Source organism: Mytilus galloprovincialis, chromosome 4 (assembly GCF_965363235.1).
Source record: "Mytilus galloprovincialis chromosome 4, xbMytGall1.hap1.1, whole genome shotgun sequence".
Taxonomy (NCBI): domain Eukaryota; kingdom Metazoa; phylum Mollusca; class Bivalvia; order Mytilida; family Mytilidae; genus Mytilus; species Mytilus galloprovincialis.
The window spans coordinates 20,682,363-20,698,190 of NC_134841.1; positions in this window are offsets into that span (position 1 = coordinate 20,682,363).

Here is a 15,828-nt window from a genome sequence, read left to right on the forward strand (position 1 = left end):
GTTGTTTTTTTTACATTTTATAAAAATCAAGACAGTATTGATACTGAGATTACTAATAGATATTTGCTATAGTATATATTGATCATATTTATATGATCATCTCAGATTGATAACAAAAATGCTAGGTACTAGGTAGTTGTTGTCCATTTGTTAGATTTGTTTATCATTTGATTAAGGACTTTCCGTTTTGAATTTTCCTCGAAGTTCAGTATTTTAGTGATTCTACTTATTACATGAATACATTGTAATTCATGAGGTAACTTTCAAGTCATTGTCACATCATAGATAAATGGGTATTACATCTATGGTCACATTAAGTTTACAATGTGGCAACAAAATATTCAATGTCATTTATAGTCCTATTAACTGATAACTTTGTCATACATACCTCAGTGGCGGATCCAGGGGGTGGTCCCACGACGCACCGGACCACCCCCATGACGAAACTCAACTTTTTTAAAGTGTCTATTTTTTTCAATAACTAGCCAATTAACAAATTAACACTTAAAATTAATCCTTTCATCGCACTAATTGGTTATGGATCACCTGGATACCTGGAGGTGTCACAATGATAGAATACGGATCAATGTGTTTCACCTGTATACATGTAATTAAATTGTCAAAACAGCTCGTCAATATGAAGAAGTTGACTTTTTATTTTGAAAGGTAAATACAAATTATTTTTGTATTTTTAAGTGAAATTTCCATATATAATTGCATTGTCCAACTAACGGAGTCTCGGTTTTAAATTTCATTTATGTACATTTTGAAAAAACAATCATTATGAATGAATAAAATTAAATTTGTTTATTTATCTCTTTGAATGGCCTGATAAACGACTCTTTGTTAGACTAGTAAATTTTGAACAATTTTACGTAGAACTATTTTTACCGATTCGGAACATTTTAGCTAAACTTTTTTTACAGCTTTTTTTACAGCTTGCCTAATTCAGATGACAGTTGTATGTTGTGCTATTTTAGATTGCAAGATATTGTATAGAGTCTTAAATAAAAATCAGTTTTACATGTCTTTAAATTTCTTTACCTAGAAATATGTGCATTGCATGGTGTTGTCCAAATTCATGATCTTCTATAATGTCGAAGGTATTTTTTAACCTTTTTCATACCATTCAATATTCATTTGGGACCACCCCCAAATTTTTTTCTGGATCCGCCACTGTACCTTTAACAATGTCATCAAATAATCATTTACTTTCAGCAAATTTTTCATAACATTTTCTGGTACCTTATACAAATTCTGCTTTTGTTGTTACATTCGAACAGCGAATCAGTTATTTCTAATAAAATAATGGGGAAAACCAACTATCCGATAGGACCTTTATTTCCGGGATAGAACAGCTTGACAAATCATGACTTTAAATGAAGGAAGTAAAGGACATTAATAGAGCAAACTAACATATTGGATAATAAAATTTCACAGAAAAGCTGGGACATAATGAATTGACTATATATTCCCATAGAAAAACCACTGAGACTCCGATTGAAGTTGCTCTTTTCAGAAATTAATAAAACTAGGATCAAAATGTTTCATGTAATTTCTAGTATTGTCCCCAGTTTTAATTCAATGAGTGAAGAAAACAAATTTGATTTCATATTTTCCTGTGAAGAATGTGATATTTTACTTATTATTGTTAACTATATACTATTAAGTGAAATGTATAATGAGAGAAACAATTATAATGTCATTATATGAACTGTGTAATTGACGTCTCAACTTATAATATTATATATAAGCAGTGGCGGATCCAGGGGGGGTTCCGGGGGTGCGCACCCCCCCCTTTATTTTTGCCGATCAATGCATTTGTATCGGGACATGTTTTGCACCCCCCCTTTGCCCTGGGTGCCCTGGGTTAGCACCCCCCTTTCGAAAATTCCTGCATCCGCCCCTGATAAGCATAACATTTGAATTAATAATTTTAAAGAGGAGGCATGCTGTCAAAAATAGTATTATAATTCAAATTAATAATCTATAAAAAAACAAAAAAAACTCTTTCAATGCTACATGTTTTTAGTGTTTAATGTCTATCGTTTTGTAATTAATATGCCTGTCTGTCTGTCTGTTTGTTTTTGTTTTTGTTTTGTATTTTAGTAACAATCCTATTGTTTGGATTTTATACTAATAAAATTCGTATTCAGTTATTCTTATTCTCTAATGGGAGATTGTATACATCAATTCCTGTATCACATGCCGTATGTTCATAATCAATCTATAAGTATACAAATCGATAACTGTGGGAACATCAATTGTAAAATTATTACATGAGGTCTTGCATTATAAAAAATCCGTACCTTGGAATCAAATCAAATTCAAACTTATAAAGGTTGTTGTGTTCTGCATAGAAGTATAATTGCGCGTTTCACATCCTATAATGACCACGAAAGAGTAAGAAAAGCTGCAGTCGATAAATTGAAAAATAAACATGAATTTTCAGTCTATCAACAGTACCCAAGAGAAATTTACGAGCGACGTAAGCAGCTCATACCGAAGCTTAAAGAATTTCAACGTCAGAAGAAGAAAGTCAAACTTGTTTATGATAAGCTATATGTCGACGGCCAGCTCTATAACGAATTTCATCCTCATCAAGAGAATTACACAATACCTGGACAACCGGTGCGCTCGAATAATGAAAGTTAGTACAACACATTAGACAAAAATAAAGGTCATTCTACTGACAATTGTAATCAACTCAAAGTTACTTTTCTAAATGTATGTGGAATTAAGTCGAAATTGTTGAACCCTGATTTTGAACTGCTTATCAAACAATATGATATCTCAATTTTTGTAGAGTCTAAAACTGATGAACTTGACCATTTGAATTTACCAGACGATTATACTTTTGTAGCTAAGCACAGAAAAAAATGTAACAAAAAGTCTGGTGGTATAATAATTATCTATAAAAAAAGTTTGTCAACATTTTTGAATTTTTTAAAATCAGAGTCAGAATTTGTTCTATGGGTTGAAATTTTTAAAGACCCTACACAACTTCATAATTTGAACTCTTCTGTTTTACTTGGTTGTTTATATATTCCACCTGAATTTTCTAAATATTCATCAGATGAAGCCTTCACCGAAGTGGAAGAAGAACTGTTAAAATTTTCAAAAAATACTGAAAAAGTTGCTTTGGTCGGCGATTTTAATTCAAGAACCAGAAAATTAAGTGACATTGTTGAAATAGATGAACACTTATTTGAGATTCTAGACATTGATAATGAAGTGACAAACAATCAAAATTTTATGTTATACAATCTTATGACAGAAAAAGGTATTCCTACTGAAAGATTTAGTTTAGACAATACACGTGTCAATAAATATGGTAAACAACTTGTGGAACTATGTAAACGATGTTCAATTTGTATTGCAAATGGTCGTATTGGTAAAGACAAATGTATTGGTAAAACTACTTGCAAAGATGCAAGCCTCGTTGATTATTTAATTGTATCTCCACATTTATTTGATGAAATTGTAGATTTTGAAGTAATTGAATTCAATCCCATGTTCTCTGATGTGCATTGTCGATTACATTTTTCGATTGACAGTGCACCTCCAGTGGCACTAAAGACAGAACAAAATAATAATAAAGGAAATACTTGCATCAAATGGAACCCTCAAAAGGCACCCGAGTTTGAACAGATGCTCAGTGATGACACAGATCAAGTATTACAACAGGTGAACGGTGTACTCGATCATGTAAATATCGACGATGTCACGCCTGAACAGATTAACGGTATATTGCATGATGTTGGTAGCTCATTGATGAATACCGCATCTTCTGTCTTTGGTTCGAGGAAAAGAAAGCAAGAAAAACGAAGTGATTTTAAACCGTGGTTTACTACTGACTGTAAGATAAAACGTAATGAATTTCACAAAGCCAGGGATTCTTACTCAAAACGCAAGACAACTGAAAATAAAGACTCCATGAATAACATAGCAAAGGAGTACCGAAAGGTTCTGAACACAAATTTCAAAGATCACTCTGAGAAATGTTCCAGTGAGCTTAGGTCTTTATCTAGATCGGACACTAAAGCATTCTGGAAAAGATTACATAAATATTCTAGTAGGCGAAAAGAAAATCCAGATATAGATATTGAACTATTTTATGAATATTTCAAAAATTTAAACGCTGGTGACTATGTCGGTGATGATGAAGAGGAGGACTTTAATATAAATGATGTTTGCAATAATCAAATTTGTGATGAGATCTTAAACGGAGTCATAACTGAACTAGAAGTTAGTGAAGCTATAAAAGGCTTAAAAAACAATAAAGCACCGGGCTTGGACAAAATTTTGAACGAATATTTGAAACACTCGCCTCCTAGTCTAGTATCTATCTATTGTAAATTGTTCAATATCATTTTGAATACAGGTATTATACCTGAAAATTGGACTTCTGGTATTATTAAACCAGTTTTCAAAAACAAGGGTTGCCAAATTGATCCTGATAACTATAGAGCAATTACTCTCATCAGTTGCCTTGGGAAACTTTTCACGTGCATTATAAATACTAGACTGTATATGACTCTCAGTCAGAATTCTTTCCATGTCTAACAGGTGTTAGACAGGGGGAGAATGTATCGCCTTTTCTCTTCTCGATCTTTTTAAATGATCTTGAAGACTATTTTTGTCAGCTAGATGGACTGCCCTTAGAATTAATTAAAGAGAAACTTGAAAGTGAATTACATATTTTTTTTTATAAAATTTTCATTGTATTATATGCTGATGACACAGTTATCTTAGCAGAGAGTAAAGATAGTTTACAAAAAGCTCTAGATGTATTTCAGTCTTATTGTTCATTGTGGAAACTACAAGTAAATGTAAATAAAACCAAGGTTATCATCTTTTCTAAAAGAAAAGTAAACCACAATTTCAGTTTTACATTACAAGGTCAAATTCTTGATATTGTAGATACATATCCTTACCTAGGTGTTATATTTAAATATAATGGTACATTTATTGAGACCAAAAAAAAACTTGTAGAACAAGCAGAAAAGGCAATGTTTTGTGTTTATAAACTTATCAGTAGTGAGTCTATACCTGTTGATATCCAATTAAAGCTATTTGACTCGATGATAGAACCAATTTTATTGTATGGTTTAGAAGTCTGGGGATACGAAAACCTCAAAACTATTGAGCAAATCCATTTGAAGTTTTGTAAAAGAGTACTCAAAGTAAGGAACACTACGCCAAATTTTATGGTTTTGGGTGAGCTTGGGAGATTTCCCCTCGAAATTAAAGTTAAACTTAGAATGGTATCATTCTGGACAAGACTTGTACAAAATGATACTAAACTAAGTAGTATTTTATATCAACTGATGTTATCCTTACAAAGTAAAACTAAATATACCTTCAAATGGATTAAATATGTAGAAACTATTTTTGATGAAGTTGGGATGAGTTACATTTTTAAAAACCAGTATGCATTTTGTGATAAAATTATTGTGAAGCAAATTTTATGTGACCAGTTTATACAAAAGTGGTATAGTGATATACAAAACTCCTCCCGTGGCCTCTTTTATTCGATATTCAAAAAACAGTTTTGTTTGGAAAATTACCAATTGAGACTTAGTGACTTTAATCGAACGTGGTTAACCAACCTGCATACATCTAATTTACATTTATCTATAAAAACTGGTCGTTGGTTCAATGTCCCAAGGGAAGAAAGAACATGTAACTTATGTACAAATGGTATTGGAGATGAATTCCATATTATGTTTATATGTAAAAATGGAAATATTGTTTTATTAAGAAACAAGCACATACCTATGTACTACACAGCTCACCCGAGCATTATCAAGTTTGAAGGTTTACTCTCTTATTGTAATACTGCACTATACAAAAAGCTATCATTGTTCATCAGAAAAGTTAATGTATTTCTTTGATTTATGTCATATCGATCCATATATGTTGTATATCTTTTTCTTTATAATCATTCACACTGTTTGGTTCTAATAGAGCTTTCTTACAAATTGACGAAAGGTACGAACGAACGTAAAGGGAGCACGTATTTCATTTCTACAATAACAGTTATAGTGTGTGATAACATTGTGTGAGGGAATTCGACGTTTGATGTACCACTGTTCACTCCAGTGCAATTTATGACAATACCACTGCATCAATCAGAATCATTTTTTTTTGCAGTGTTTTAAGAAATGATTTTGCTTTGTTGTCGCGTATTATTTGTGAAACATTCAATGTTTTAAAAAGGCGAATTTTCTTTATAAAGTCAATGATTATGTTGACTTTTGAAGGCCAAACTTTCTACAGCCTTAAATACGCTAATGAAAGATCCAAAAACTATACCAATACATAACGAAATGTTTATGAAATTATAACAAATCTATTGGTTAACAAATTTTTACTCGTTATTGCAAAATAATGAACTTAATATATCTGACATTTTCTCCCTACCCAGTTTACCCCTATACATTTTTATGATGTGGACTGGTCATTGTTATTGAATCGTAGGCAATTTGATTGGATTAAGTTGTTATTAGTTTACCTTCAAACTTGTTTATGATTTTCATACATGACTATTGATTAATTAGAACGTGCATGAATGTGTACGGTAACTAAAATGACCTTCAAACTGGACACTGGACGAGTCAATATTATGTTTTATCAATGAAAGTTAAGGTATGAAAGGTACGAATTGCCACTTATTCGATTTTCACAAAATTTTCGGAATATACAGTTGAAAGGTTATTTTTTAAAAGCCTATTGTGAAGAGTAAAGAGAAAGTTTACAAATAATACGTTTTGTTCCATTAAACAAGTCATTTTCGTAAGAGAAATACCGAAATATATTTTACGCACGACTACGGCAGGTAAAATTATTATTTATCATAATAAAAAAAAGCATTTTTCAGTCTCATTGGAATATGTTAATTACAATTAATCCCAAACTTAAGAAGTAAGTAACTAAAGTCAAAATATGTCCGATCTGCCTATTTCTGCACATCAAAAGTCAATACGATCGTTTTAAAGTCAATTTCGTCTACCTCACAAAATCTTGTAAGGCACTATAAAAGAGTCTTTATTTTATCCAGTAAAACAGCATTCTTTTCTAAATCAAGTTTATTTAAAAATTAAAAATGATATCGCAAATAATACACTATTTTAATATAATTAAACAGAGAAATAGTGTCAAATATTATACACTTACGTCAGATACGTTACTTACGTAAACCACGAGTACACACATTTCCGCGGGAATTTTTTTAAGCACGAGTTGCACGATTAACCTTTCAATGACATTATTGAAGTACGTTACTTTAAGATTTAACGACAAGATTCACTTTTATTTGTATTTGTTACAGTACACTTTCAGCAAATTGACAAAGTGGAATATCAAGATTTGCTAAAAAAAACGCTACAATGTTTTTAAAAAGTAAAGTTGAACAAATCTAGAAAAAGTCTTAAGACTTTGTATATCAAGAAAAGAAATCTACAATTTTGCACCATATATATTGTGGATTTTATAATGACGATTTAACAGTACACATGTTTGGAAGATAGACGCGAAGGTGTCACTTTTCGTCCAGTGGCTAATATTTTATGAATGTTCAGGACTATAGGCAAAACGCAGTTATACGCTAAATTAACCGTCAATTTCTCCGGTGTATCATATATACACATTTAGGGGAGTAATGAATATTACCAGGGGAGAGGCGATGATTCAAACGTTATGAAACGAGCAACAGCATATGGCATATAGTATGAAGATCATCTTTTTTTTCTTCATTTTCATTTTATTATTTTGAACATTGCAAAGTTTGAATCAAGGAAGTATTTGTGTTTTTGTTGGGGAAGAAGACAATGTATTTTCTTTGACATTTTCTTAGGTTAAACAGTGCAACATTGTAATATTGAAGAGTTGGAAAGGGGCCGGTTTTTAGTCTTCTAGGGGCATTTTTTTTCGTCTGACTACTCTTTATTTAGAATAATTTGTAGTGTTATCTCCTCCGACCTGGTGGTATCAATTATCATATTCTAACCTATCGTACGTCCCGAAATCATAAATATATCTTAAGAAAAATCCAATTTTATAAGTGTCGTTGCATACACGATAATTGTCCGAAGTTCCACGACTATTATTTAAATATGTCAAAATAAAGGATCCCTAAAACGAGTCTTACGTACGATTCGTCAAGCATACGTACCTTTCGTCAATTTGTAAGAAAGTCCTAGTGAGCTGTATATATTGATTTAAATATGTTTAATCGTTCTTCTGTCGTGTTGTTTGCATATATTGTATTATATATTTGACCTCATGTTACACGTTTACATGTGTCTGAGTGTTTTTTAATAAATCGTAAATCGCAAACGGAAACCAACCCTTTGACCAGTCTATTGATATTGAAGACTCTCGATACCTGTCAACTTGCAATGACAACTGTTTGATACACTAATACATCCCATTCTTACATATGGTGTGAAATATGGGGTTCGGATATAGTTACATGCTGGAAAAATTTAACTACAGACTTGACTACCTTAAATCGATTTTAGGCAATTATGGTTTTATAGTTATGTTTTGACGCAGCAAATGCCATTCGATGTAAATCAACTGAAAACGTTCTAAAAGAAAATCTTAATAAAGATGAGTTCCTTCAAAAATGGTAAAGTGAAATCGACAATTCGGCTTCCATAGGGGAATTTTACGGTTTGTTTAAACCAATTAATGTTTGGTTTAGAAAAGTATCTTGTACAGTTTTCACCAATCGAACGTGATGATACATTTCAAAATTACGATTCTGTAATTTGAAAATTCTAGTAAGTTTTTACTATACTATATATATATAAAAATATTAATTTTCGCGAACCATTTAGGTCACGGAAATTCCAAAATATGGCATCAGTAAGGAGAGTTGTGCAAATAATGTGAATACACAGAACCCCCATCCAAATTATCTTTAGCTAAAAGTATTCATCATTTTCTATTTTATATGTACTAACAACATTCCATTTTTCTATAATTTCGATTAAAATATTCCAAAATCTGAGTTAAAAAAAGTCAAATGCCCAAAATAAACATTGTCTGATTGGTTGAAGTACTGTGGCGTCAATGATAAGCATAGCAAGCCTCGATGTAAAGCACACGCTTCACATGAATAAGGAGAGTTTTACAAATAATGTGAATACACAGATCCTCCATCCTATTTATATTTTGCTGAAAATGTTGCAATGTTCATCATTTCTGTTTTGATTCTGCTAACAACATTCCATTTTTTCTTTAATTCCGATTTATATATGTGGAACCCGCAATAAAAATAGATGGCCTCAATGATTTAAACGCAACGCAAAAAATTCCGTTGACCCTGAATTCAACGGATCGATAATAGCATCATCACCATCAACAAAATGTTTACCGTTATCTTTGTGAAATTTCAGTTATATAGTTCTTTAATTAGAGAAATTTTGGTAAGTATTACTTATTAATGTTAAGGTTCTACTGATGTGCTCCTCTAGACCTTTTTGACGGTCCGTTTTATCCCATTTATCTCAATATTATCTCCGATGACAGTAATGTCAACCCGACCTATTCGTGTCAAAAGTGAAAAACGCATCGATTTATTGAACTAATTTCTTCTTAAACTGTGCATGCATTATTTCTGTATTATATGATAACCAATCACATTCACGTTGCATGTTTGCATGAAAATGGTCATGTATTAGTGATTGTAAGGGCGATGCAACTTGAGGTCAATGCGCGATCACGTGACATTATTATTTGTAAACAAATTTAAAACATGCTCCCCGCGTAACACGTGTCTGAATTATCCTTTCAAAGTGTTATGAATCTTTCAATCACTATTTTATGAAATATTTCTAGGTTTGCATATCAGTAGTCAAAGTGAATTAAACGTAGTTCTTAGTTGTGTTTTTTTTATATAGAATTAGAAGGTAAATCTACATAAGGGGGTCTCATTGGGGGGGGGGGGGGGGGGGGTGGTGTTGTTCTGATCCCAGATCCCACTTACTGTTTTGTCAGATTCCCATATCCCGCTTACACTATGTACATGAGCAATTTTCATTTTTTTGTCATTTCCGGGGTCCTGCAGAACCCCATTTCCCGTTTTCACGACAGACCTCATTTCCTGTTTTCATGACACAATAATTTGACTTTCACGTTTCACGCTTGCGAAAAATTGTCAATATTGGTCACGCTTAGACCCAATGAGAACCACACACTAGTCAGTATTTAACTTCACCCAAAAAGATGACTCAACTTCCCTCTATATTTAAAACCTGCATACTAATTTAAATAGCATTTGCTCCCCTTGAACACTATTTGGCCCCTTCCGTGTCATTTCCCTTTAAATTTGCTGAAAAGTCATACTTTAAGTCCATTTACAGTAACGGCTAATATTTGATTTTACCATCTTAATTTCAATTTTCATATTGAACACATTTGACCATTCAATATGAGTTCCCATGTATTTTTGTCATATATGAAGGAGGTTTTAGGTCATGTTTTCCTAAACACCTTATTGCTATTTGTCTGTCTGGATTGTTAAAACCACAAAATCAAATATTGATGAATATGCAAGTTTTCAACAATCCCGGAACATTAACAAAGATGTGTGTGAGAGGGTGAAAATTACCCTTCTGATGTACTGATATTTTTAGCACCCCAAGTGAGAATCTAACTCAGGACTTTCAGCACTGTAGCCATCGGTCTTAACCACAAGATCACGAACTCACATTTGATGAACTAATTTCTTCTATATTAACTGTACGTGCATAAATTCTGTATTATTTGATAACCAATCACATTCACGTTGCATGTTTGCATGATAATGGGTTCTGTATGAGTGAACTGTAGTGTATTGCAAAATTAATGCAAATTGTGACGTCAGTGCGCCTTCACGTGACATAATTATTTGTAACCAAACCAGCTTCTCATGTAATGTAACGGTTTATTTCGTCCTCTGTGATATTTTATCCTGAGGATAATTTGTCCCGGTAATTTTTTTCCAGGCATGGTATTTCATTTCACAGGTTGATTTTTCCCAGAGGAGTGAAAATCTATCAGATTTCTGTGTTATGCGGATAGTATGTACGGGTATATATTTGCCGTATTATATTTCACAGAACCGTGTGAAAAAGAGTCCCATTAACTACTATGTAAGTTACTCTCAATCAATATATACCTGACTATAATTATAAAATGTTTACAAAGGTAAGCAACTGTCTAGGGCCAGGTAAGGGAGGGGAAAAATTAGTATTAGTACTTTTTCGCAGAACGATAAACAGATGCATAGACAGACCAAGGGGGTGGGGGAAATTTAGCTTATGACATATATGTAAGAAATCATTGAAGCTTGATGGGAGTGGGCTACCCTCTGGTCCATCAGAGCCCCCACACCTTTTTGAAAAGTTCTGGATCTGCCACTGAGATTTGCAGGTTTTCTTAGTAAAGATACCTTAAAATATCACAAACTGTGTGCTTTCCAGACCATAGTTTACATTTTTTTTCATATTTTGCCGTGTCAAAATGACCTAAATTTAAAGGACAGTATATAGACCCAAAAATGGTATATCACATTCTACACATCAAGATTTTAGCAGGAAAGACTGCCATTGGAGTTTTTAACCATTGTGACTTTTTAATTTGATCTACTCCACTAATTAAAGTCGTTGAAGTAGAATATTTAATGTAGGTTTGTCCACATTTTGGTATATATTAATACATGTTTAGAAATAATGTTGAGCCTGTTCCTAGATGCCTGTTATAGACTTCAATATTTATTGTTTATTGAAAATAAATGGAATCAATTCTTTCAGAAAAGTTTCATTCTATGGAAATGTATCCCCCCTTTTATAAGTTGAAAAGGCTACATAGAGGTCAATATACAGTCTCCAACAGAAAACCAAAAAAGGAAAAATAAAGTGAATTTTGGAGAATTATTAAATGTACATGCATTTGAAATATTTAAGATATATTGTTTCAATTTTTTTAGTTCTAGGTTCCACATAACTACCATTTTAGAAAACGATTTCAATGCTAAGTCTATTAGAGGGATATTTGATTTTCATTGGTTGTAAATATGGAATCTTATTCAGTGGCAAAGGAAATAGACACTGACAAGTCTTAGATAACATTTTATATAGTTTTGAATTTTTCTTCCTCAGTTGACTAAAATTAGATGGAGGTGTGTTCTAATTTCCAACAGGGGAGCAATCAACCTATATCAATATGTGCATGAAGCAAATTGATAGTTGCTAGATACTGAATGATTATATCCACAATAAAGGTTTAACCTGTGCATATATACTTAAAACAAGATAAAAAAAAGTCATGTCTTTTTCAGGACTTCTGAATCCAATCATGTAGTATGGAATGTTATTGAGATATGGTTTGGGTGGATGGATGGTCATGAAGGACCTGTAGTACAAAGTATATCACTGGATTTAGCTCTTTGTCTAAGTGTATTATTAAAGTACTTTGCTTTGAGCTCAGTTCATTGTTATGCAATTCATTCTTTGTGAAATTAAGATTTGACAGACAACTCTAATGGACAAGGATTTGTCAAAGTAGTATCAATTCTCTATGTACAATGTAAGTATTCAGGAGATAAAAGCATTCTATTTTGATTTGAACCATACATTTTATAAAAAAAAGTGGGAACAAATTTACCGGACAATGCTACTCCCACTACTAGCAATATGATGCTAGGTTGTTTTAATACATCTGTATTGCCTGCTGATGACTCGGCCCTGAGTGTAAACGGTCCTTCAATTAGGAGGGAAAAAAATTATAAGGCCTATCCAGTCTAAGGGAGCTACCATTTGATTTTTATGGGGGGAGCTAGGATGAAATTTGAAAAAAAAGGCAGGACAGGATTTTGAGTAAAAAAAAAAGGCAGGATGAGTAACTTGGCAAAAAAAAAAAAGGCAGGATGACAATTGTTGTAAAAAAGTCAGGATAAGCTAAGAAAAAAAGAGACAGGACCGAATAGACTGAAAAATAAAAAGGCAGGACAGAGATTACAACTAAAAAAAAAGGCAGGACAAAATTTTTCATCCTAGACCCCCCCCCCCCCCCCACCCCCATAAAAATCAAATGGTAGCTCCCTAATCGATTTCTAAAACTATACTTCATTGCACATGTTCAACATTTTCATACAACCACAAAAAAATTGGGGTCGTAAATTGGTATCGTGTCCGAAAGATGGTTTCTGGATAATAACTTTATTATAAGTCAACAGAAATCAACAAAATTATAACACAACGTTTATAACCACAAAAGGAAGCTTGGGATTGATTTTGGGGGTTATGGTCCCTAAGGTTTAGGAATAAGGGGTACAAAGGTGCCCAAAACAAGCTTTAATCTAGTGTCGGTTTAAAAAGTTGTGTATAAGTATTTCAATTGTTCTGAAATTGTACCACAATGTTTAATACCATAAGTAGAAGGTTCGGATATATTGTGTGGGTTATGGGACAAACAGTCTAATAATTACGGACCAAAAACAAACATTTTTGTAAATTCAAGACCCTTAATTGGAGTTTGTCCAGAATGGTTCTTGAATTACCTAATACCAATGCTTTATGAAATCTTCTTTGAAAATTGGAGTTATCTTTCTTTGTTCAGTCAACTTAAATCAATTATACAATATACAATGCAATATTCACTTTATTACCAACTGATAAATTAAAGCAGTCATTAATAACCATTCAGTGATTGCAAGCACTTTCTAGGGTATGCCCTTTTACAAATGGAAAAATTATACATTTTTTTAGTTTCTGATCTCTTAACTGAAGTTTGTCTCCTCTAAATGTTTCTCATTTCAGAAATTAAAAAGAAAATTTCTTTAGATATTTTTGTTTGAAAGGATTAATATTCAGCAGCATAGTGAATTGCTCCTAACACAAAAGCAAAACAAATATTTAAGTTCATTAGACCACATTCATTCTGTGTCAGAAACCTAAGCTGTGTCATCTATTTAATCACAATTCAAACTCAGAGCTGTTTCCAGCTTGAATGTTGTGTCAATACTAGCCCCAACTGTTCAGGCTTCGACCTCTGCAGTCGTATAAAGCTGGGCTCTGCGGAGCATCTGGTCCATTCATTTGTTTATTTTTCAATTTGTGTGAATTAACATAGTTACAGTAAATGCTAATTACTGCACTTTCATACCACAACAAATATTGTATTGGTACATGTATCACTCAAATGTGTATCCATATAACAAAAAAAAATGAAAAGGAATAATTTTGCATTACCTTTTGAATACTATGACTTTTTAGATATGTAGACATATTAAGACTCATTAGTAGATGTTGATAATATTGGCTTAAAATGCTTGAAATTCTATCAGATTACTTTTGGAGCAGTTATGAGTTTTGAAATTAGAAAGATCATATCATATGCAACAAGTGTAGTAAGTTTCAAGTTGATTGGAATTCAGCTTCATCAAAAACTACTTTGACCAAAAACTTTAACCTGAAACTCCCACTTCCATTTTCTATGTTCAATGGACCGTGAAATTGGGGTCAAAAGTCTAATTTGGCTTTAAAATTAGAAAGATCATATCATAATGAACATGTGTACTAAGTTTCGAGTTGATTGGACTTCAGCTTCATCAAAAACTACCTTGACCAAAAACTTTAACCTAAAGCGGGACAAACGAACGAACGGACCCACAGACCAGAAAACATAATGCCTATCTACTATTGTAGGTGGGGGCATAAAAAAATTAATAAATAACACTCATAATGCTCAGATTGGTTGTCATCGTGCAACATAGTTAATAACACCATATAGAAAAAACATAGAACTCATTTTGTCATAAGACACTGTCAAACATCCATACATACTATCCACACTCATCTGTGTCCACACTTGTACTATAAATAAAAATCTCCCTATCAAAGTAAATCTTGTTTCCAGAATAAAAAAATCCTTGGAATTACTTTAAATTGACATTTCGTAAGCAGTAAGGCAGCAACCATTTGATTTTCTGGGGGGGGGGGGGGGGGGGGGGGCTATGTTTTTTTTTTCTGTACAAACTTTTTTTCGCCTGCGGCGAAAAACAATCTATTTTTTTCGCGACAAGTCGAAAACAATTTTTTTCTTTCAATTTTAGCATTACATATAGTGGCAGCTGAGGGGGTAACAAACAATTTTTTTTTTCAGAATTCAAAACAAAATATTTTTTTCTCCAAAAACTGGAAACAAACTTTTTTTTCCAAAAAAAACCATAGCCCCCCCCCCCCCCCCCCCCCAGAAAATCAAATGGTTGCTGCCTAACTCCAAAAAAGAATTGGTTGTCGGAGAGAAATAGAGATAACATCAACGATACAAAATAATAAAAGACGCACTCAGAGGTCAACATCAAGAACAAAGTAAGGTCTTCTACTAAATCGCCAAGAATCTTTAAAAAATGTGATGAAGACTAGTATTAAAGAGGTTTGTTTTATCCTACCTATGATATTCATGATGTTTGCATGTTTCGGACGACTCTGATGTGACCCTTTCCAGATAAAGTTTAAAAACTTGTGACAAAAATAACTAAAAATCAAAAATTTAGAGAATCAAAATAAAATTAAATTTGTGAAATAAAATGAAAATCACGACGTTCGGAACATAAATATTTATGTAAATGGTAAACACCATGTGACTTCATGTCAATTTCTACAAATTAATAAATGATTTATGATCGAAATGATGTATCAACAATGTACATATATATATAAAGAAAATGATTATTATCGAAATTACTCATTTCGGAAACATTGAAACCCGCGGATAACAACTCTTAAATATATGTATAAGAGGATCTATTCATCCTATCAGTTTATATACACA